The sequence below is a fragment of the Cryptomeria japonica genome, chromosome 2, assembly GCF_030272615.1.
Source record: "Cryptomeria japonica chromosome 2, Sugi_1.0, whole genome shotgun sequence".
In the NCBI taxonomy this organism is placed as follows: Eukaryota; Viridiplantae; Streptophyta; class Pinopsida; order Cupressales; family Cupressaceae; genus Cryptomeria; species Cryptomeria japonica.
In genome coordinates, this window is record NC_081406.1 from 189,145,677 (window position 1) to 189,168,787 (window position 23,111).

A 23,111-nucleotide genomic window follows, 5' to 3' on the forward strand; every position below is an offset into this window, starting at 1 on the left:
ACAACTGGTACATGAAATCCATGAAGGATGAAGGAAAGTAGTTTTGCAGCAACGTTGATGATTGTCAGATGAAGATAACTTTATGATCACACGAGTAGATTTGATCAGATGAATGAGATCTGACCAACAAGGCAAAGATCAAGAAACACAGTTAACCGGTAGTGATGAAAATCACTCAGATCGATAAAATGGCACAAAATTGGATTTGTTATGTCGGTGGCCAACATAACTAAATCATACAATGCAAGATTTTCTAGATGCATTGAACCTAGGGAATTGTAATAAGGTTCTAGCTGACCTTATGATAATTTTTATTGTGTGATGAGGTATGAAAGGATATATATACATGAGCTTGATAGTGTGATATGTGATGAGAGAATTTTGTATTTCTGATAGTGCGAAGATCAGAGGATTTGAGAGATGAAGTCTTTGTGATGTTGTAATGTTCTAAAGCAGATCTTATAAGACACAGAAGCTATTATACTAAGATCATTTGTAGTTGTCGTCTTCCTAAAAGTTGCAGCAAAAAAATCCTCTTACAAGGTCACTCCTAACAAGGCACAGTTAGATCCTAACAGTTTTGATCATTAAGTCCTTTAACCAGGTGACACATTAACTTGTGTTTGCAAATCCCAGTAACTTGAGTAGCTCCTAACAGGGCTGGTCCTCATTGGCCTTTTTGTAAATCTCTTAACCAAGCTTAGACACTTCTAACAAGGTGTGCCCCTAACTGGGTGTTGTAGACCTTAACCGGTCAAATCTCTATACTACAAATAGTGGATCTTGTGGGTACTAACTCCCACCATGGTTTTTCCCATTTGGGTTTTCTACGTATAAAATCTTATGTCATGTGGTTTATGCTTTATGTGGTGATTGCATACTTGGTGTTATTTCTTGCATGTCTATTTAGTTTTAAGTTGGTGAAATTGATATTCAATTTTGTATTGTTTTTACTATCACTGATTCACCCTCGCTCTCAGTGCCATATAAGTTCATTAGCATGTTTTATACTATGCATTATTAAAACCCAATGGTGAATGCTAAACAAAATTGATGGGGACTGTTAAAACCAAACTAGTAGTTGAAGTGACACCATCGCAAGTGGGGTAGTTAAGACCCTTGTCATCAATTTGAAAAGAGTTACTTTGTAAACTAAAACCGAACCCCCACTTACCTAGTGCCATGAACCACCACCACTACAATATGTGAAGTTAAGAGCCTGAGAAAGAGGGCAACGTGCCTCTCCCAGGTGGTAAACTGATTCAAATAGTTAGTGAACATGATTTTTAAATCTATGATTGTAGGGAAAAATGCAATGCCTTTAGCATATAGGTAATACGTAGTTATTATTTTTTAGACACTCAGCAGAAAAGAAGAGAGGAGACTCTAAAATCGATTAGCCAGTTTGGGAAAGAAAACCAGAAAGGAGAAGAAGGGAAAATCAATATAATTCCATAAATAATTTGTGCAATCTGATTCAAGAATCGAATTTTGAGGTAGGCAATTTTGTTCTTTCCGTATTATGCTTGAATATTAGGAAAATTATTGTTGAATTTGAAATCTATGGCAAACTTATATATTTATCTTTGTTTGAAATATGGAATCTCTGAATGTCTGAATTGTTGATTGCCAAAATGTATTTATGTTTAGTTGATGATAGGATCAACAATTCAAAGCTTTACATATACATATATGCACATGTGTGTGTGTGTGTGCGTGCGTGTATATATATATATATATATATATATATATATATATATATATCTGTGTGTGTGTATGTGTGCTATATATATATCTGTGTGTGTTTGTGTGTGTGTGTGTACATATGTATATATTCATACATAAATTTATGAATAAATTCTTGAAACCGATCACTTCCTAAACCTGGATGAATTTTTACTTTCATATTTTGCAAAATTAAAAGAAGATGAAAATATTTCCAAATTATATCTCTTTCAAATGTTCTTATTTCATTTTTTTCTCTGTTGCGTAAAAGATCTCTAGTTGATTTTCTTTCAAATATGCTGAAAACAACAATGAATTGTCCCAACACAGTGTATATATATATACATATACATATATATACACATATATGTATATATATGAATATGTATATGTGTGTGTGTGTGTGTGTGAATATATATATATATAAATATGTATGTATATATATGTATATGTACATATGTACATATTATATATTTATATATACATATATATGTATATGTTATATGTTATATGTATATACATACATATATATATACACTGAGTATTTAAAAGATGGTTTACATAATATGTTGGTATATGTGTTCTTGGATTTCAACCTGAGAAGAGAAAACCTGTCAACAAGCAAACTTAGTCAGTTATCATGAGAGTAAAGATATAAATGTAAACTTAAATTCAAAAAAAATTACTACTATTAATGAAACATAAACTAAATTTAATTTTAGTATTGAAAAATAGAAACATAGAGGAATAATATTCAAGTAAAGAATTAATGAATGCAAGAAAAAATAAGAAACATAGATTTAAAAGAACGTGTACTCATATCTTTCATTTGTGTATTCTTTATATGCAAATATGTGCATACATGTGTTGCACCTTCTTTACTTCATTTTAAATGTTTATTTAATACTGAAAACGAAAAGATTGATTTATTGCAAATGGATTTACATTTTATTGTTTGCATGTGAATGATAGTGCATAACATATAATTTAAAGATATTGTATGAAAGGAATAGGCATGCTAGATGAAGGAATATGCTAGTCAGTCATGTCTTTTATGGGAAAATGTACATTCCAATATGGGTGTCGAATATGGGGTTTTAGAGAGTATAGTTTGCTTTTCCAAACTATCTTATTTCTATGCATGGTATTATACTCGGTCGATTAACTTATTGACCATCGGAATATATGGATGTATTTATGACTCTCTACCATATCCTTCTATTGATCTTTCTTGTTTCTTAAATGAGTTAGAATAAATGAAAATGCATGTATCAAACTAGGCATGCACCAAGATTCCATCTTGCATATCAAATTCTTCTTGCTAAGCAATTCGTGCAGGGTCAAGTATTCTTGAATGATTAAGAATTTTGGGGAGGTGTGTGCTTCAACGTTAGGTGGAAAAAGAACCTGAATCTTGTTCTTATATTCATTCAAAGGATTTAATTGAAGATAGATAAAGGATTGGATATCAAAAGACGCATCTCATCTCTTTATTGTGTATTTATCTTTATATGAATATTTCAGCTTAAGGCAATTAAATTCCTAAGTTATGTAATGAAATTATGATAGATGGTTAGTATGATTGAAATACTATGAAAGTGTACTCTATGTTGTAAGAATACTATATTATATCTCTTTATTGAATTAGACTTGTTGTGTCAATTATTGTACTCGCATATGTAATGACATTATGTGATTATGGAATGATTAGAGAGAAACAAATGAATTTATTAAATTAAATATAGATTTGTTTGAAGAATAAAGATTATTAGTTCTTTTATTGAAGTTATAGCATCCACATCTTTACATTTTGGTATTAGAGCTCTCAGTTTATAGCACTAGAACCTATGAGCTCACTAAAAACTTTGAAAGAATCTAATGATTGAGTATTCTTGTGCTAGAATGGTGCATCTCAGAAAGACTGCTAGAAATTCATTGACTAGGAATAAACGCTACCTAAGGGTTAAGAAAGAAAGAGAAGCAATTGAAAAAAAAATTGAAGAAACCAACAAAGACAATGCAATCTATTTAAGCGACACCGAAACCTTAAGTCATGTTGTGTCTCTAATTCGTCAGGAGAAAAGGAAAATCAAGGAAACTGTCAACTTCATACCTCCAGACTCTCCTACAAAATCCAACTCTTTTCCACTTTCTGGAGAAAGACCTATTGAGTGGAGTATTGGTGTAGAAATGATTTGTAAAGATCAATGTAAGCCCACTCTATTGGAAATAATTTCAATTTCCACTAGTGATGAATTTGAAGGGTACACACCCCATAGCTATGTTTCAGAAGAGGAATCCATGGGTTATCTACCCTATGACTATGATCATGGTTTTGAACCAAAAATCAGAGAAGTGTGTCCCTCTTGATCATGTAACTGAAAGTAAATCTGAGTGGTATTCACCCCTTGACTATCCTAAAAGTCACTCTATGTAACCAATTGGATATTTGAAATCCATACTATTAATAATAGAACTTTGGATTGTCAAAGCTAGTGCATGATGTTTCTTAGGTCCTTTATGTTTATGAATCATGTCTTATTCTATCTGGAATATATTTAAAATATATTAAGATCCAATTCAACTGAAACTTCAAGTGAAAACAATCAAGCAGAGAAGAGGGTAGATTCTATTTTGCAGTGATTTAGAGCTTCCTAATTTCCAAACTCAAGTTCATCTATATGTAGCACCACTGGGATCATATGATGTGATCTTAGGTATTAATTGGTTAACTGAGCATAAAGTTGCAGTAAACTATGAGGACAAAGTTTTCAGTTGCTTAGATGATTATGGAAATCTAGTTGAGATTCATGTGTCTTGAAATCCTCTTCAATTGAGACACATCTCTGCTATGCAAATCAAAGCTCAAAGGAAGGGATGTTCCATTTTTTCTATCATTGTAAGTGACTTGGATAATGCCAAGAAGATCCCGAAGGATTATCCAGCTCTCAAAGAGTTGTGGGATGTTTTTTCCAAAAAATCTTACTAAGTTACCACCTAAAAGGGAATTTGACTTTAGAACTCTTACCTGGAACTGAGCCACAATCCAAGGCTCCTTACATAATGACAACCACCAAACTATATGAGCTCAAGGCTCAATTGCAGGAGTTATTTAAAAAGGGTTTCATAAGACCAAGTGTATCTCCATGGGGTGCTCCAGTAATCGTCGTGAACAAGGATGGAACCTTGAGATTATGTATTGATTACAAAATGTTGAACAAGGTGACCATTAAGAACAAGTATCCTTTTCCTAGGATAGATGAGCTATTTGATCAGATGAAGGGTGCTACCGTATTCTCTAAGATCGACCTTAGATTAGGATAACAACAATTGAGGATAAAGGAAGAGGATATCCCAAAGATAGCATTTCAAAGCCGGTATGGGCATTACAAGTTCACAGTAGCAACTTTTGGTCTGACAAATGCTCCAGTAGTGCTCATGAACCTTATGAATAGTAGCTTTAAAGATTACTTGGATGATTTTGTGCTTGTATTCATTGATGATATTTTGATTTATTCCAAGAATGAAGAAGAACATAAGAAGCACTTGAGAATAGTCTTACAATGGCTAAGAGATCAAAATCTTTTTGGTAAGTTTTCAAAGTGTTCTTTCTTTCAGAAGAAGGTACACTATTTAGGCCATGTTATAACTGCAGAGGGGGTTTTTGTTGATCATACAAAGATTGAGGCAATTTTAGATTGGCCAACACCTCAGGATGTTATAGAGGTTCAAAGTTTTAAGGGTCTTTCAGGATACTATCGGAAGTATGTGGAAGGATTTTCCAGGATAGCAACACCTATTACTTCTCTTTAGAAGAAGGGAAATAATTTGAATGGACTGAGAAATGTGAAGAGGAATTTAATATTTTTAAGCAGAAGTTGACATCAACACTAGTATTAACTATACCAGATCCTAATGGAGACTTCATAGTGATTACAAATGTCTCAGGTGAAGGTGTAGGAGTAGTGTTGATGCAAGAAGGAAAAGTGGTTTCTTTCAAGTCTAGGAAACTGAAGCAATATGAATTGAAATATGCATGGCATGAGTTACAGTTTTTGGCTATTGTTCATGCATTATAGATGTGGAGGCAAGATCCAGGAGCATCCCTGGTCTATGAGAAATCTTGCATCAACCAAAAAAATATTTCCTTAATTTTGTTCCCTGTTCAGTTCATGTAGCAGTTTTTTGTGTTTCTTTCAGTGTATTTTGTTTTTTTTATCTTCCATTGTAGAATAGATTATTTGGTTCTAGGCATGTTATTGTGCATTATTCTAGATTTCCAGTTCATTTGGGTTATTTTCCAGTGAGTTGTTCTTTCCGGAGTAAATGATTCTGGTTTCCGGAGCAGTTTTGAGCTTATCGTCTATGTTGGATATTTCTTCTTTTTTGAAGTGATTTATTGGATTGCAGATCAATTTGGCACCACACCCAATGTTCTTAGGCTCTTGGATGACCTTCCTTTGTGGTCCATACTTTTAGATTATTCTTGGCAGTTGAGATCTTCACCTTTTGGGGCTGACTTGTCCTACACATTTCATTTTCCTTCCTTGGTTAAAGTAATATTTTATGGCCAACCCAGATGTGTTATAGAGGATATATATTGTTTTTATAGTCATTAGGGAGATATCAATCAGAATGAGGATCTAGATTCATGATTAGAGAACTGAAGAACTCTGAGAGTTCTGGATGGCTTGTAATCTAGTATGTTATCCTGCATGTAACCGATTGATTATCGGATGTTCTATGATGATAATATGATGATGCAGATGTCTGATTTTGTAATATTTATATGTCTTTTATTTTTGTTTCCATTGTGTTACTCTTGCTGCATGAATTGGTAAGTTCTCTTTGAGGACCCACCGGACCATGGTTGCATCAAGGCATTACCTTCTAGGGAAAGCATTTGAGCTGAAGATAGATCACTTGGGATTGAAGTACATCTTTACACAACCTAAATCTAATGAAAGATAGAGAAGGTGGCTTGAGTTCCTAAGTGAGTATGATTTTGGTATTGAATATATAAAGGGAAAGGAAAACAGAGTAGCCAATGCTCTCAGTCGAAGAAGACATCTTTCTACTATGGTTACAATAAGGTCAAATTTGAAGCAACAAGTGTTACATAATATTCTAAGAGATGAACATTATGAAATGATTAAACAAGCCTTAGAGTTTGATCCTTCATATCATCAATTTGATGGATATGTGATGGAACCTGATATTATTTTGAGATACCAAAGGAGAATGTATATTTTTGAAGAAGGAGACTTCAGGAAGATGATCTTGCATGAGGTGCATAATACACCTTACTCAAGACATCCTGGAGTTACAAAGATGGTAGTTGAGTTGAGGACTTTGTATTTTTTGGCCTAAACTGAGGAAACATGTGATAGAGTATGTGGCACAATGCTTGAAATGCTAGCGAGTGAAAGATGAGCATTTTCATCTAGTAGGACTTTTATTTCAACATATCATACCTAAGTATAAGTGGCAAGTGATCAACATGGATTTTATCCAGGGATTACCTATGAGAAAGAATAAGCATGATACCATCTTAGTAGTTGTTGATAAGTTGACAAAAGTTGCGCATTTCATACCTAGGAATCTCAAAGATGGGTCATTTATTCTTGCAAAGAAATTTATGCAAGAGATATTCCGATTGCATGGTGTACCAAAAACTATTATATCTGATAGGAATACTAGGATGACATCTATATTTTGGATGACACTAAATGTAGCTTTGGGAACTAGATTGAATTTCAGTTTGGCATATCATCCTCAGATAGATGGCCAATTAGAAAGGGTTAATCAGGTAGTAGAGGATCTCCTACAGATGTACTGCATGGATCAAAAGTAAAAGTGGGAGAAATTTTTGCCATTGGTTGAGTTTTCTTATAGAAACTCATTTCATGCATCATTAGGGATGGCACCTTTTGAGGAACTCTATGGATAGAAGTGTCGCACACCCATTTGTTGGGATAAGATGGAAGATAGGATCATCATTAGTCCTGATTTTCTCAAAGAAATGAATGAGCAGATGAAGTTGATTAAGAGTAGGTTGAAGGAGGCAGATGCTAGACAAAAGAGCTATGCTGATAGAAATAGGACTTTTAGATAGTTTTCTATGGGAGATAAAGTCTTTTTGAGGGTTAAGCCTCATAAGATATCTATCTCATTTGGTAAATCATCAAAGTTGGTACCAAGATATATGGGACCCTTTGATGTGTTGGAAGTTATTAATCCAGTTGCTAATAGATTAGCTTTACCACCTGATCTAGCTTGAATTGTAATGCCCACCAAAATACCCTAGAGAAACTAAACATCTAACATACTATTGGAGATAAAAATAAGAATTATTAACATCTATGAACAACTAAATTAACACATAACATCTCCATATAACTACATTCATTAACCATTTAGCCATTATGAACATGCATCATTACACATTTCATAAATTTACACAAGCAGAAATAACATAACATCATTAACCTTTCCTTAGGGTAATTCAACGTCACTACTTAATTAACTACCATAATGACATCCTACTCACATGATAAACATATTCCATCTTGATTTAATGCATCATATTCAATTCCTAACCATGTGATTTGTAACCTACTAGATTATCTATCCATAATGATATGTATATCATTCTTCCACTCTACTAGCATGTTATATTCCTTCTTTAAAATGTAAGACAACCCCTTAATACACTCATTTTATGCACCAAATACAAATGTGTTTTAACCCATCATTTCCTATCTGCATGCTCTTTATCTTTTCCATAATAATACAATCCTAATGCATAGGTATAATCCATCTCTACCAATCCATTTTAACATACTTCAATTGCATCTAATACTAACATTATCATCTTCTTTATGCAATCTTCTTATTTACAATCCCTTACATGATAAGTATAACTTCCTTCTATCAATGCATCTATATAAATCATTCATCTTCACTAGATCTAGTTAACATCTTCTAACATATTCATTTCTTACATCACGGTTAACCTCTTCTACGGTTTCTTTACATTCTAATTTTCGTCCTAAACATTCCATAGAATAATGTAATTAAATTACAATGCAAATCTATTTATATTTCAATCATAATCCATTTTAATTCCAAGGTACATAAGATCACATCCATAAAATAATACAATTACATCCCTAATGTCTCATTACAATTTATGACATAGTCCTAATTTCCAATTACAACCTTCTTATAATTACAAGTACATAAAATACATCATGAGCATAGCTCTGCCTACTACAAGATCCCAAATACTACATACAAGAATATTACATTACATAAATTCCATCATATTCATTACAAAAATCTGCTACAAGGTACATCCATAGTCATCATAAAGAAGAATCCACATCCACGCAAGGAGAATCCAAGAGAACATCCCTATGGCTAAAAGCATCAACCACCCGACCATGTGGAACCAAAGGAACCACCCATGCATTCTAGGAGATGACACAAGGTCCCAACACACACTCTAAATCTAAGCTGGCACCTATAGCCAAAGAGGCTAATCACATAATGACTCCCATGCATGAACCAACACAATCCAACAAGAATAAACTCCTAGAGGCGTGCAACTCAACAAGTCATAAATGCAACCAATAAGGCATAATCATAAATCATCGAGGAACACATGTAGGGGTGGAGTGTCATCATAGGCCATCCTCAAAACATAACAACATAAGGCACTATCCTAATGGACATGTGGAGCCATCTCAACCTATGAGAGATCAAAAGAGATTAACTTGCCATCGCAATGGCCTTCTCATGCTTATCCTAAAACACCCTCCCTAAGATCAAGTCATGAGGCTCACATTAATTATTATCTTTATTAATGAATCTAACTACCCAACCCATTAACTATTAGGTTATCACTTATTTACAATCGTAGTAAACTCACAATGTGCCCTAGCGGTCTAGACTTCATGCATCCTTACAAGGAACCTCATACAAGCCTATCTCTTGTGACCTTGGTCATCACATGGAAGCCCACTCCCCCTAACATGGCCCAAACAATAAATGCAACAAGAGGCTCATACCAACAAATAAATCTGAAATCATTATCTTCACACAATCACACACACATACATGGTCATCCAAAGGTCATAAAACCAAATAAACATCAAGGAGCCTCATAGCATAGAAATGCATCAATAAGATAATCAAATCTGCTCATCAAATGAAATAAATATCAACAACAAGGAACATCAACTTGCTGGACTAAGCACAATAAACAACTCTCTACCATGGCTTCTCAACATGATAGAGGCATAAATCCAACATAAATATTTCTACAACACATGTAACGAAAATAATAAAAGATTCATCAAATATATCAAATGCATAATCTGGAAATCATCATAAAACATCCAAAAAGGCCTTTGGTATGAAATCCAAAACTGAAATGACAGATTGCAAATGACAAACTAGAAAAATACTGAAAAAAGATAGTTTAGCACATACGTTCACTATTCTAGCGCATTCATCAATTCTTTTAATGTATTTATCAATTTTTGAGGTGCATTTGTCCTCTATTCTAGCACATTTATTCACTGTAGTAGCATGTTTGTTAAACAGATTAGCGCATATATATTAACGTATACACACAGTCTTTTAACGCATTCCTTAAATTTTTTAGCACATTTGTCCCAGAGGACAAAAAGTACGAAAAAATGACTAAGTTTTGAACTTAAATTAAAAATATAAGAAAAACAATTAAGTATAAAATCCAAAATGACCAAAGACGCCCAGAAAAGAAATTTTGAAAGAAACAAACGGAAATTCAAGTGGAAATCTATCGAAGGAAGAATCATCAAATTACCATACACAGATATAAGCTCAAAAACCAAGTACAGGGACTCACAGAGAGTCTAACAAGGCTAGATAGCTTAAATAAATATTTTAATAACCAAAGAGACAACATAAGTAGCAACTAAAATCATAAATGAAGCCTTCAGGGAGAACTATCTGTGAAGTTTCTTTCACAGCCAAGCCAGATCCAGAAACTCACAAATTTCCCCTCCTAACTTCAAAATCCATCGAATAAGACAACTGAATAACACAAAGGAAACCCAACACTAAATTTCCACACTCCAAAAGCAAGATTCATTCGCAGAAGAGAAATGATGAAAATCGCAGCCGCACTCACGACAAAACCAAACAACCAATAGAAATAAAATATTTTTTCCCCATCCTAAAGTTGAAATTTATAATAAATTTGATGCACATAAATATTTATCTAAAACTATGGTATAAACTTTATAATAAATCTTTTTCCCAATTAAAACCCACAAACAACAATTTCTGCAGACACGAAGAATACAAATAAGTAAAAATCTTTACAATAGACAAGAGCATCAACATGAAAATAGAAGTTATGGAAGAAATTTGACAAAGAGCTCCAAATCCAAATCCAAACCACAAGCTCCAGCAATCCAAAACCAAACCAAAATCCAAATGTTGCAGAAAATCTCCAAGAATGGTAACCCGACAACAAGCCCAGACTGTCGAATAAAAATAAATCCAAAATAAAACTCTAGCCAATAAAAATAAACCAAAATATAATATTTTCTACCAACCCCATGTTAGGTTACTTTTATATTTTCCATTTCAAATTCAACCAATGAGAATGGAGGGTAGGTGAAAATAATATAAAATCTTCTTATACAACTAAGTGAGAAGATATTATTATTTTATTCAAATGTGTTTATACACTCCCACTAATAAATACAAGTCAACTATATAAATAAAACATAAGCCATAAATAAATTAATTAAATGGGTAAGTTAAAACCAAAAGCTCATAAATAGAATAAAGAGTTAAATAAATATTAAACATCAAATGAACTGCAAATAAATAAATAATTAAATAATTAAATATAAATAAAGATTAAACCACCAATATTAAATAAATATTAAACAACAATAAAGATTAAAAAATAAATACCAAATAAATATTAAAATCACACAAAGTAAATAAACATAAAATATCAAATAATTAAATACTCAAAGTCAATAAACATTATTAATTATAAAATCACACATCAAGGATCACATAATTAGTCTAAGCATAAAGAAATAAATCAACCATCTCTAAACATTCTCACAAACTGAAAGATCAAACTCACTATCTAACGTGGCGAATTACACCAAGATGCTAATGACACTTGGTGAACATCTTAGACCTAGAGTATGTAAAGGGAACTCATGTCATCTCCGAACCACATAAGCTATTGGAATTAAAGACACACTCAGACCTATGAAGCCAGGTGGAGTCGATGTCTGGTACCTACAAAATCCCGTAACCACAAAACAACGATACAACATATGCATATATCTCATAACAGATAAGTGATAGGGAGTCACGATGACACATCTCGCTCGCAATGAGTGATGTGATATTGTCCCTCTGACGAAGACAGTCATACAATAGGAAAACACATCTCATAAACATCTCATCGTATGTAATCATGAAATAGGGTTAGTTTAATCATAATCAACATCAAATCCATGATCAACATAATCTATCAATGATCCATCACATAGTAAGCATGTGAAAATCATCAAATACATATATCCATCAAATCACATGATCAGTAATGATAGTATCAACATCCATATAGATCATCAAAATAGCATATGTACAATAGTGTCTAACATCAATAGTAAGTAACTAAAACACATTAGTAATCATCATCCAAATCATCAAATATAGTCTAGATAAGTCTATCAAGCATGAAATAAAAGTCAACTTTAGTTAAAAAAAGTCAAGTCAAGGGTGGACACTACACGAATCCATAATATTTTCCATGTTTCTTTGTTGAAACCATATTATCCTAATGCATCTCATATTCTTGACTGATGATCTTTACAGGTACAGGATCTGGGGGTGGTGCTAGTGGAGCCCATCTAAATCCTAGTTCAGCATAGCGTGAAGCTATGTAGCAGAGATTTCACCCAATATAAGGTCTAGTGGGATCAATATTCTGAGGATAGTTCTACATGAAAGGATACTAAGACAATTGACCGTCATTTTCCTCATTTTCTTTCTTAGAGTAGTATTTGCTTATTGCATGAGATACCTTGATACTCTGGTTTTGATTCACATATTGTGAACTTGGATAGTGTGGATGCTACTGTTATTGCTTATGTTTTGATTTGAGACTATGATGTGTCGTTATTATTTTATGATGTTTGATATACTATTTGCTTATTGATGTTTAACAAGACATTGGGACGATGTCTCTTCCAAGTGAGGAAGGATGTCATGTAACACTTTTATAAATATTTAATTGCAATAATTAAATTAGGAAAATTGTTTATATTTTATGTTATATGGATGAAATAGAAAAAGAAAATGAAATTGAAATGAAATTGAAACTTAAATTCAAATTAGATTGGAATTGGAAATGGAAAATTAAATGCAAATGAATGATTTAAATTGTTTTATCATGAAAATTGGGAATTGTCATTGATAATGAACAATCAAGTGCAAGTGAATACAGGAACAGGTGAACATGGATGAAGGCAAGAACTTGGTTCAAGTAGAGTTGTTTTAGCTTTTTGAAATCAGTATGGAGATGGAATCTCACACACCACAGTAGTTGCATCAAACGCATCTTGCATAAATGAATATTATTTTATACGAAGGATGTATTTCTACACGACGAGTTAAATTTGTTGCCATTATTTTAAAAATAGATTGATTTAATTCTTTTAAATGATTAAGTGTGTATTTTGATGTTTGTTTGTATATACATTGTTTATGCAGATGGAGTAATCGTCTTCAAAATGAAATAGATGAAGTACAATGTTTATTTATGGTTATATACATATACATATATACATATGTATGTGTGTGTGTGTGTGTGTGTGTGTGTATAGCTATATGTATATTGTAGTGCCCCTACCCCTAGTCAGCTTTGTAAAACCGGTCTGACCTTAGTTCACTTTTTATGTGGCATTCTTGAATGATTGATTTATCGTGTTGTAATGTTGTAGTCAAATATTGTGATTACTGTGCATACCTGTTAATGTGCTTTTGCATCGATTCTTATGCAACTTTAATTGTTCTCCTGATTCTTGTTATTAATCTCGAGCTAACACTTTCATTATATATATATATATGTATGTATGTATGTATGTATGTATGCTTGTGTGACTCATGGTTGCAAGAGATTACAGGTACATTACCACCTAGGGGTGAGGTTCGTCTTCATCAGGATTCACAGGGTTGAGTATACCTGTTTCGCCCATAGAATTTGGGTTAGGTGGTCGTAAAACCCTCATTTCTACCCTAGTCATGCTCAAGTGAGCGTCACCTGTGGTCTGTCAGTTTCCTTTTTTGTTTGGGTTTGCGAGCCATGTATTTGGTTGGCTTTCTTGGTTTGCATGCCTTGCGTGTGGTAAAAATTGAGTATTTTATCCTAGGTATTTAATTTGATTTAATGTGTTCATTTACGCATTAGTAATTGAGGAATTAAAATAAATAGGTTTCTTTTATGTGTTTAATCATTAATTAAAAAAAGATCGCTCTATTTATGTTTGTAGCAAGTTTAATTTAATGGTTAATTTAAAATCGTAAATTTATTTAGTTTATGCATTTTTTTTTTTTAAAAAAGGAGGATTTAAAGTTATTCGAAATAGAAATAATTTAATCCCTTTTGTTTGTTTTTTGGAATAGAAAGGTTAATTTTAATTATTTAAGAAAATCATTTTTTATTAGAAAAGCAAATTTAATTTATATATATATTTGATATAGTGTGAAAGATTGATTTTGGGAAATTAATTTAATTAAAATATTTTACCCTCGTCAATATTGTGAAATATAAATGTTAGCTTTGTTAATATTGAGAAAATTAAAATTAAATGAGATAGAAGCATTTTAATTTTAAATAGAAAAGCAAGTTATATTATTTGAATAGTTGAAAAGAATGATAATTTTTTTTTAAAGAAGGAGATTTTTGATGGAGAACATTGGGGGATTTTGGGAAGGGAAGGATTTCTACAGATGCGGGTTGGGCTCTTCTTCAAAATCTTGCTAGGAATGCAAATGAGATAGGACTCGAATGCATCTCTTGATTTCTTGTGATATTGGGTTTGTCTCTTCAAAAAAAAAAAAATGGTTGTTCTTGAAGATTTCTTGTGATATTGGGTTTGTCTCTTCAAAAAAAAAAAAATGGTTGTTCTTGAAGATTTCTTGCTTTAAACCTCCACAAATGTTCTTAAATTTAGGTATTAGTTTGGGAATATGGTTGATTTTATGGTTCAAGATTGTTTAAATGGAGTAGATAAAGGAGTGTAAATCCATTCTTTTTTTTTGTTGTCTCGGGAAATTACTGAGTCTATGTTTATTTGGGGGTTTTTGTTTTCAGATTTTCTGAGTGCAATCATATGTCTGAGACTGCAGATTGGGGTTTTTAGCTATTCTTATTTTATGTGTTTGTTGATTTAGTTTTAAAATCAACTTGGTATTCATGGTCATTCAAAAAAAAATGAAATAAAAATATAGACAACAGTATAGAACCTATGAATGAAGGAAATGGGGGTTTACATTTTTTTTTAAATTTCATTTATTTCTATTCAAATAAAATTTAAATCGAAATTGTAAAATTAAAAAAAAAGGAAGAAAAGAAATTTTGGGGTTTTCGGAGGGGGGGGGGAGCCAAAGCTCAACCCACGCCCCTCCCCTTTCCGCCCCCCGCAGAGCCGCAGAGGAATCCTTTGTGCCCACCATGGCGGCCGCAGAGCCTCTGCATCCACCATGTAGAGGCAGAGGGACTACGTCCACATAAGTGGCCACAACAACCCTGCTCCACAAGGTGGAGGCCGAATGGTCTACGACCCCCATGGTGGTCGTAGAGACCCCAGCTCTATTGTGTGGAGGCCGAGGGTCTGTGTCCACCATGGTGGCCGCAGGCTCGATGACTAGGGCACATCTGCCCCCACTCCCATGGATGGGAGGTGGGCCCACGGCTGCTCTAAGGTTTGCCACCCTCCATTTTTTTTTTAAATTAATAAAAAAAAAATTGTTTTAACAAAAGAAAAATATAGATATATTAAATTTTAAATTAATATATTTTATTATTACTAAAATCTAATTAATATATATTATGAATATATATTAATTAATTAATTATGGATGAGATTCAAGCTCTGCAATTTTTTGGTGATATGGATGACAACCGGCAACTTGGGGTTTGGGCAGATGTCACCTAGGATGATCTGCCGCATACCTTGCAATGGGTTTTTACCAAAGGCAGGTGGGAGGATAAGGCGCTTCTATCTTCGCAACCAGCTCGCAGGACATGGTTCAGGCCGGTGTCTACCTACTTTCAGGGGTTTTTTAAACAACATCATAACATTCCTCAAAGGCAAGTTTTTGTGGCTAATTACACTCGACATTCTGAATTTCATGGGGAACAAGGGTAGTGCCAATGGAATCCATCTTTGAAATGGGGATCTTTTTATGGAAAGAATCATTCATTTGCTTGAGTGGTTGGTTCTCGAGGTGTGGAGAATGAAGCTAGGGTTTCAGCAAAGGTTTCTGGCAAAAAGGGTACCAATGAGATGGAAACTAGGGTTTCTGTTTCTATGATTCAAGCGGTCGATCAGGTAAATTCAAAACCTAACAATGCTAGCCCTATAAAGGATAAGGTATGTCATTCTACTAATCCTCCATCTCACGCTTGGGTACCAATTCCTTGCATTGATCTCCTCGGATCTTATGTTGATAAAAAGGCTTATTCCCTTCATTTGAATGCTATTATTAGGGAACTTTGGGGGGATCAGATCTGTTTGTCCAAACTTTTTGCTAAGTTACAGAAACGTTGGACAGATATTCATTATTTTCAGCTCCTTTCATCAAGTTCATTTATTATTGTCTTCGATTCTTATATGATTCGGGATAGGGTTTTGGATTCTCCTCACCACTGGTTTGGGAAGCATTTTCTTTTTTTTATTGCTTGGAAACCTTTCTATGTTCCTGCTTGGTCAAATAGTAATTTTTCTCCCTTTTGGTTTGGCCTACCTAAGCTTCCCTTTGAATTCATGGATCTTGACATTCTGCAACAAATTGGCAATTCTTTTGGTACTTTTGTCACATCCAAATTGGATTTTGTAGAGGGGGAGGTTCTGGTAAAAATCTGTGTTTTACTCATTACCGAAACTGTTCATCCCCGTACTTGTAATATCAAGTCTCATGATGGGATTTGGAGTCAAAATATAGAGAAATTGGAATCTAAGCTTTTAAAATCTCCCCTTATTGTAGATGCCCTGTTATTTATGGATTTTAAGAAGAAGCATCAAGTGATGGATCCAATAGATGTGAATCCTAACATTTTATTTCAGTCTCAGCATATTATTGCTAGTGATGGGAAAAACTTGAATAAAGATGATCAGTTGAATTCTATTTAGGTTACTGTTTCTCCTTCCATGAACAAATCAATAAAAATTTCAGAGCCAATCTCTAACTTTATTAGGAAGGATTCTGAGATTATTTTAAATTGTCTAGGTAAAGTTGACAATTCAAAAAAGATTGTGGCTTCTCCTTTTCACCCAGTAGCCTTAGATACTTCTAAAAGGGGTAATTTTGGAAAGGCTTCTAAAGGAGAGATTACGTCTGACACGGCCTTAATTGCTCAAATCAAACTTTTAGCCTCTAATATTTCTGATCTCGGTCCACAACCATTAGATAAGGAATCAAATCTAGGTTTTAATGAGTTATCTGAAGTAGTTGTGCCTGATATAGAGCTAGTACAACAAGTGAATGAGTTGTTGAATAATCATGCCCCACATGGAGGGATGGAGGTGACAGATAGAGTTATTTTCTCTATTGATAGCGATTTAGGTGAAATTAAGTCCTCTCTTCCTATTGGTACAACTTCAAATCCTTTTGACATTTTGGATACTAAAGATGTGGGATTGACTAACAAGCTGATTTCCCCACCACATAATGATAAGGACTTGCCAATTGTTCAAACCACTTTGGTTTTGTCCCCTCCTTTTGGTTAACCAAGAAGAGGTAGGCCTCCTAAATTTTCTCGAACTAAGTTAGAAGTTGCTACTGGGATACATAAGACTCTGTCCCTTTCCCCTGGGTTTGATAAGAGGAAGATGTCACTCTCCTTAGGTAATCAGAAGAAGGGTAAGCTTTAGTTGTCTAGTCCTCCTGTGACTAGGTTTAGGGCTATTAAAAAGAACTTGCAGAAATGCTTTGGAGACTTTACTAAGTCTCTAGATACTGAGAAGAGGGGAGTTTCAACCTCCCCTCAAGAGAAATGAAACTTATATCCTGGAATGTTAGGTGCTTAAATGCCCCTAACAAAAGATGCTTGATTAAGTCGCAATTGGATTTAATCAAGTGTGATTTGGTTATGCTTCAGGAAATAAAATTGTCTGAAGAGTCTGCTAGTGTGCTTTTTACATCTTGGAAAAAATGGAACTCTCTCTTGTTCTTCTAATGGTGCTTCTAGGGGTTTAGCTTTATTATGGAATTCTTATAATGTTGAGGTACAATTGGTCTCTTCGGCAGTTCATTGGATGTTGTTCTTGGTTGCTAGTAAGGTTTCTAAGGTTAAGGTCTGGCTATTCAATATTTATGCTCCCTCTGGGATTCAGGGAAAAAAGAAGCTATGGAGGGACTTGAGTAGGGTGGCTTCTCTTTTGAGATAGGGGTCCCTTGTTGTTTTTGGAGGAGACTTTAATGCTATATTGGATCCTAGTGAAAAAATTGGAGGGATTTTTCCAAACAAAAGAATCATGAAGGACTTTGGGAATTTCATCCTGTATTTGGGTCTTTTTGATTGCAAATCTCAAAATGGGATTTTTACTTGGACAAATATGAGAAGGGATTTCTCACAAATAGTAGAAAGATTAGATCGGTTCTTACTTTCAGAAAATTGGTTGCAGTCGGACCTTGAATTTTTTTCCTCCATTTTGCCTATGTAAGGATCTGATCATTTTCCGATTTCTCTCTATATTTTGGAAGACAAGGCTCCCTTTCGGTCTCCTTTCAAATTTGAACCTATGTGGTTTAGGGATGCCTCCTTCTTACCTTTCCTAAGAAATTGGTGGGAGTCTGTTCCCTTCTATTCAGGGTCTCGCATGTTCCAGCTTGTCAATAAGATAAAGTTCTTAAAATTGAACATTAAAGAATGGAATATTTCACATTTTAAAAACATTTTTCATGAAAAACAGAGAATTCAGGATATGATTGAAACCCTTAATAAGAATTTGTTTGATCATGGTATGGTTCCCCTGGTTTTTGATGAGTTAAAGTCTTTAAAGATAGAACTTGAAGAGATTCTAGCTAGGGAAGAGATCTTTTGGAGACAAAAGTCTAGAGAGGTATGGTTGTCTGATGGGGATAGAAATACCAAGTTTTTTCACTCTTCTACTAAATTAAAAAGGAGTAGGAATAGGATCTCTTGTATAGAGGATTCTTCAGGGAATTTTCTTATAGAGCCTTAGGAGATTGCTGCGGAGGTAGTAAGTTTTTTCAAGGCACTGTTATCTTCTGAAGGCGGTAATTTTCAAAATGATTTCATTTCTGATATACCATCTTTAGTTTCATCTGAGGATAATAGGATGTTGATGTCTCCTTTTTCCCTTGAAGAGGTTAGATTGACAGTTTTTGCTATGAGTCCTGATAAGGCTCTGGGCCCAGATGGGTTCACTCCTTTATTTTTTCAGAAATGTTGGGTTTTTGTGGGTAAAGATCTACTCCTAGCTCTTGAAGAAAGTAGGAGAAACAGGTCAATTTTGAAGGAACTTAATACCACGATGGTTGCTATTATTCCTAAAAAGGAGATTGTTAAATCTTTTGCTGATTTCCATCCTATTGCTCTATGTAATACTTTATATAAGATTTTCACTAAGGAAATATCCATTCAGCTATCCAAAATCCTTCCTAAACTAATTTCAGTAGAACAAGGTGGTTTTGTACCAAACATGGAGACGTTGGAGGGAGATATTGTGGCTCATGAGGTTCTACATTCTATCTCCCTTTAGAGATCCCCAGCCATGATCTTGAAGCTTGACATGATGAAGGCTTATGATAGAGTGGAATGGAGGGCTTTAGGTCATGTTTTGGAAAGATTAGGCTTTTCCAGGGCTTGGATAAAATGGATTATTGCCTATGTCTCTTCTACAAGGTTCTTGATTATAATTAATGCTTCCCCATGTGATTTTTTTTTCTCCTCTAGAGATTTAAGATAGGGAGATCCTCTTCCCCCATTTCTTTTTATACTTCTAGCTGAGTCTTTTAGCTGGGCTATTAAGGTTGTGAAATTGAAAGACCTTTGGTTAGGGGTGAAAATCCTTAAAGTATCGGGATCTATATCACACTGTCTATTTGTAGATGATACCTTGTTATTTGGTCAGGCCTCTATGCATGAAGCTTTAGTCATTAAAGAAGTTATACAGAATTATGCCTCTTTTTCGGGACAGAAAGTAAATTCTGAGAAGTCAAAAATCTTCTTTCTTAACACCCCGCAATTAATCCAATCTAGATTATTGTATTTTGGGGGTTTTGAGCCTAGCATACTTCCATGTACTTATTTGGGTATACCTTTCTTTATTAAATAGGATAATTTAAGCTTTTGGGATAAAATCATTTCGGCCATCTCAAAGAGAATTCTTTCTTAGAACCACAGGTGGTTGAGTCTAGCTGGGAAAATTGTTCTCATTAAGTCTGTGTTGAATGCAGTTCCTATTTATCTTATGTCAGTATTAAGATCTCTAAAGGATGTGTTGGTAAGCTTACAGGATACTCTAAGGTCTTTTCTTTGGAGTAGCAATAAAGATGGGAGGAAAAAACTTCCTCTAGTGGCCTGGGATAAAGTTTGTTTGCCGAAGGACTTAGGAGGTGCAGGGATCAAAAATCCAGAAAAGAAAAATTTGGCTTTGGGGGCTAAATTGGTTTGGAATTTGTATGAGAAGTCCGATTCTTTATGGGCCCAAATTATGTTTGCTAAATATCTTAATAATGGTCCTAGGGAGTATATTTTTCAGATTTCTGATTTACCTTCATGATCAGTTATGTGGAACTTCATATGTAAATGCAGATCTGTTATTTTGCATAATCTCTCTTGGATTGTCCATAAAGGCACAAAGGTTAGATTTTGGGAAGAAAGGTGGAATGGTCGCCCTCCATTACAAAGTCTAAGGAATTGGTCTCCCCTGATATCCATTCTTTCTTCCCTTTGGGGAACCTCTGTGTTAGATTACTTTGACATAATATATAGTGGAAATGTGAGGTTGGCTAAATGGAAGTCGATTGACTTTTTTATTATTGACCATGATCTGAAATTGCAGTATACCAAGGTCCTGAGTGAGACGGTGGTTATTCTCTCTGATGATGAGGATGAACTAGTTTGGACTAAGAATATTTCTGGCAAATATACGGTGAGGGATGGTTATAATTCCCTTATGAAAAATAATGATCTCCCTTCTTGGCCTTATAAGGTTTTCTGGCATTCAGCCTGTTTGCCAAAAGCTGGTGCTTTTGCCTAGTTGGTGGCTCAAGATAGGGTTCTTACAGGCATGAGATTGGATAGGCTAGGTATCACTATTGCCTTCACATGTGTGTTATGTCATAAAAACTTGGAATCCTCTTCCCATCTTTTATACATTGTGACTTTACATATCAATGTTGGCAGTGATTGTTTGATAAATTGAATTTGGCATTTGTTATGGGAAAAGATCTGATTACCTTCTTTAGTTCTTGGCCATTTTTGTTTACTTCATCTTTTTATGCGTGTTTATGGGTTATTTCTCCATCTATTTTAATCTAGAATATTTGGTTAGAGCATAATAACAAGATCTTTAGAAACGCTAGCTCTTCTCTTCTCGAGGTCTTGCTGAAAATTGAATCATCCATTTCTGAGGTTGCTTTGTCTCATATAAGCAAGAATTTGGAAAATCTCACTTCCTTTTCACATTGGGATAGTAGGGTGACTAGAGTTTGGAGCATGTTATCTGCCCTTCCCTCTCATGGATAAATTTTGAAAAAGGGGGATGCCTTAAACAAAAGAAAGTTTGCCTCTTGGAAACCACCTCCTCTTGGTAAGTTTAAGTTTAACTTTGATGGTGCCTCTTGCAGAAATCCTGGTTTGGCTAGGGTAAGTATGGTGATTTTTTACCATCACACTCATATTATTCATGCTAGGTGTCATGCAATTGATATTTAGTCTAATAATTTTGATAAATTTAAGGCTTTGTCTTTGGGTCTGGAATTGGCTATTTCCCTAGGAATTAAAGACCTCATTATTGAAGGGGATTCATTGGTGATCATTCAAAATGTGTTAAAAAGGAACTCTCATTGTTGGCAATTGCAATATCTTCTTGATCTTATTCTCTAGCAATTGGAATTCTTTGATTCTTTCTTCATTACTCATTGTTATACAGAGATAAATAGAGTAGCAGATTTTTTGGCTAATCTTGCTATTGACAGTAATGTTATTCTTCGTGATGTAAGCTCTATTGAAATTCCTGTTTCAATTTTGGAATACTTGCAATGACATGAGGTTTTCTTGGTCTCTATTTTTTGAAAATTTAACTCTCTATTGCCAGTCAGGATAGGCATGTTTATTGTTTATGTTCAGCTGGTAATTTGACTCTGTATGTGGGAATTTGTAATCATATATATAGTTTGGTTGCGAGCTGTCATAAGCAATAAGGGTGACTATGTTTATTGGCTTTTAGAGTAACGGATTGGTTTGTTCTTTTTACTTCTTAAGTTTTTGAGAGTGGCAGCTTGCTTTGTTTTTTGTTTTCTCTCAAAGCTTTATCAAGTTGTTCTCACATGAGGGGTATTCATTTTATGGATCGATAAATGTGGCGTGCTCTGCCCTTTCATACAATGATTATTGTTGTACTGTTTTTCAGCTTCGGTGGTGATATTTTGGTACTTCTCACAGAGGTGATAATGAGGTTTAATCATTATTTATTTGTTAGCTTATTGTGGCTCACCCGAGATGCATCTCTTCAAATGATTTTTTGGATAGTTGGTTTTTCACATGAGCGGATCATTCATTATTATGAAAGGTGGTTAAATATTATAGGCTTTTTGGTTTAATTTGATCGGATAGGATGTATCACTTGGAATGTTTTTTCTTGTTTCTTGGCTTTTCACACGAATGGATCATTCATTATTGTGCAAGGTGGCAAATTAACTAAAGTTTTACTTTCTTTTTTGCTTCGGCTATATATTGATTTTTGGTGCAGTATGTTTTTATTTATCTGTGTCGAAAGTAACTTGAGGAGTATTTCTCTCTGTGGGAAAGGTAACTATCTCTCATGACTAGTACTCTTTCGATTTATCGTGTTTCATTAATTACTCCAGAGGTAGACATT